Genomic DNA, 3177 nt, shown 5'->3' with positions numbered 1-3177 from the left:
AAAAGGGATTTTTTTTTTTTTTTTTAACGGCTTTCTTTTAAGTGGCAGGGTTTTCCTAGAGGAGCTCTTTCACCCAACCACAACTCTTCCACTTGTTTGATAGAGGGAACTGTAACTGCTAAGGTCTTATCGTCCCGAAAGCGAAGAGAGAAGGAAGACAGGATAGGAGAAAGTCAGCCGTTCCGAGAACGAACATCTGTTAAGGATAAAATCCGCCCCGGGCGAGAATCGAACCCGCGACCCAGCGCTTACAAGGCAGACGCGCTACCCTCCAAGCTAACATTCTCTTCAAAAGATTCACTCCATCCAGTAAAATCTCCATCTGAATTCAATATATTCCCCTCTTCTGACCCCATAGGACTCCCGTAGAATTCAAACAGGTCTCCCTCTATTCCCTCAGGTCTGCTGTAGTCTGAACCTTCAGGTCTACTATTGTCTATTCCTTCAGGTCTACCGTAGTTTGTTCTCTCAGGTTTACTCTTGTCGATTCCTTCAGGCCTACCGTAGATTGTTCCTTCAGGTCTACCAGACTCTAACACATGAGGTCTACCGTAATTTATTTCTTCAGGTCTACTATTGTCTATTCCTTCAGGTCTACCGTAGTTTGTTCTCTCAGATTTACTATTGTCGATTCCTTCAGGCCTACCGTAGATTGTTCCTTCAGGTCTACCAGACTCTAACACATGAGGTCTACCGTAATTTATTTCTTCAGGTGTACTATTGTCCACTTCCTCAGGTCTACCGTAGTTTGTTCCTACAGATCTACCGTAGTCTGCTTCCTCAGGTCTACTCTGACTACCGTAGTCCGCCAAGTGACCGCGTGCTGATCTCAGATAGCTAACAAAAGTATCTCAACAGATTAACTACGCCAGGAATGTTTACCAGGAGCGACAGCATACGCTGGTACAGGAACCATTCCTTGAGGAGTAAACAGCAAAGTCATGCAACTTGGGCCAGTCACTCGCTATCAGGTAGACCTGACAGGTACACCTGTTCAGATCCGTCTGTCAGGTCTACATGATACCTGATGAGCACATACACTGTCAGGTACACCTGACCAGGTCTATCTGTCAGGTCTACGTGATACCTCTGAAAGGAGGGTTTCGGTTTACACTTTTTTTATTATTTAAATGTACACCACCCTAGTTCACAAAGGGTACAAGTGATATTTTTCGCGAAATCGAGTTATGTGTTAAAATGGGTTAATGAAAGGTTTATAAACACGAAGCACAAACGATACTTCGTAAAAATGATATTAACACATAACTCGATTAACTCATTTTAACACATAACTCGATTAACTCATTTTAACACATAACTCGATTAACTCATTTTAACACATAACTCGATTAACTCATTTTAACACCTAACTCGATTAACTCATTTTAACACATAACTCGATTAACCCATTTTAACACATAACTCAATTTCACAAAAAAATGTCACTTGTACCCTTTGTGAACTAGGGTGTAAACTCGATTAAACGATACTTCGTAAAAATGATATTAACCCATTTTAACACATAACTCGATTAACCCATTTTAACACATAACTCGATTACACAAAAAATGTCACTTGTACCCTTTGTGAACTAGGGTGTCCAAAAATTAATTTATCTCTTACAAGAGGTATTTTCTTTTTATCTCTTGTAATAATTTTAGAGTTGTGTTGTGTACATTCATCGACCTGTCCTATAGGATAGAACGATAATGGTTATGTATGTATGTTGTGTAGTCTGTGATAGTCTTATGTGTTATTATATCTCTTAGGAGGTTGTCTGGTTAAGGTTTTTCTAATGTTTAAGGTTATTACAAGGTTGTTTAGGTGTTCTGGTCTTATAAAACGGGTGCTTGTGTACCTAAAAGGTACTCTAGAAATGCTGGTTCGAAAAAATGCAACGGTTAATGTTCTTAAGAGAAGTTCTTCTTAAACTTCTCAAGAAAAAGCTCTGAAAAAATTCATATGACCCTAACTATTTTGGGATCTCGGAAGGGTTGGGTTTGAGCTCTTAAGGTTTTTCTAATGTTTAAGGTTATTACAAGGTTGTTTAGGTGTTCTGGTCTTATAAAACGGGTGCTTGTGTACCTAAAAGGTACCTACTCTAAAAATGCTGGTTCGAAAAAATGCAACGGTTAAAGTTCTTAAGAGAAGTTCTTCTTCTTAACTTCTCAAGAAAAAGCTCTGAAAAAATCCGTATGACCCTAACTATTTTGGGATCTCGGAAGGCTTGGGTTTGAGCTCCTGTAGTGACTTAAAATATTTATGGTCAGAGCAAAACAAACCATTTGTAAAAAAAAGCTTAGCTTTTAACAAGTTTAAACTTTCAAACCCCTTTTTATTTTTGGTTTTCTAGTAGGGAGGGGGGTAGGTCCTGGGGGCCCCGCGCCTTTGAAACTGCCCCGGGCCCCGCGGGGGGCTAATCCGGCCCTGACTGTGGCTGTTACCTTGTTCTTTCAATAAATAAATCAATAGGTAGGTAATAATAATGGTAGGTAATAAATAGTATGTAATTAATAGTACCTAATAATAATAATTTCACACCATGTGAAATATGCGAATTAAGTAGGTACCTAGGTAGGTACCGAACACCTAATATTTAAGGTAGATACTAATCAGGTGTGGATGGGTAGGTATAGCTCGGCATATTAATTTCAGGTCATAAATTTTCTTATGAATTTTTTAAGCAAACTTGAGACTTAAGCAATAAATTGAACCTATCCTTTAAAATTGCGAGGTAGGGACACATTATTATGTGTGTATACTATGTAGGAACCTAACTGCCCATGTAACGAGGCGGGTACCTAACATACCTAACTATTGTGTCTGTCATAGGTATATAGGCCGGGCGGTGCTGCGAACTCTTGATGTTCGCGCGCCTCCCGGCGCGCTTGATTAGGTACCTACATAATCATGATTTTGACCCTCCTATGTCATGAAAAAATATAATTCTAGCTCCTGTCACGCTCCTAAGCATGAAGGCTTCTTTCTAGCGCGCCTGCCTTGTAAGCGTTAGGTCGCGGGCTCGATTCCCGCCCGGGTGAATTTTACCCTAAAGAACAAACACCCGTATTTATGAACAAAAATTCTCGGTCTCAGATCAGACCAAGAAGAAGGAGGAAGAGAAGAAGACGAAGAAGGAGGAGGAGGAGAAGGAGAAGAAGAAGACCAAGAAGAAGG

At 40.0% G+C, this 3177-nt stretch overlaps 1 long non-coding RNA gene across 1 annotated transcript; it reads left to right on the top strand.

Moving 5' to 3' along the window:
• Positions 1-1493: 1493 nt before the first annotated feature.
• LOC113467202 lies at positions 1494-2233 on the top strand. Its single transcript, XR_003391360.1, has 2 exons — positions 1494-1786; positions 2014-2233. It is a non-coding gene; the product is annotated as an uncharacterized LOC113467202 (long non-coding RNA).
• Positions 2234-3177: the final 944 nt, after the last annotated feature.

This window comes from Diaphorina citri, unplaced genomic scaffold (genome assembly GCF_000475195.1).
Source record: "Diaphorina citri unplaced genomic scaffold, Diaci psyllid genome assembly version 1.1 scaffold429, whole genome shotgun sequence".
Lineage (NCBI taxonomy): Eukaryota > Metazoa > Arthropoda > Insecta > Hemiptera > Psyllidae > Diaphorina > Diaphorina citri.
Note: the sequence above shows the minus strand (reverse complement) of the source record. Positions and strands in the feature narration are given on the sequence as shown.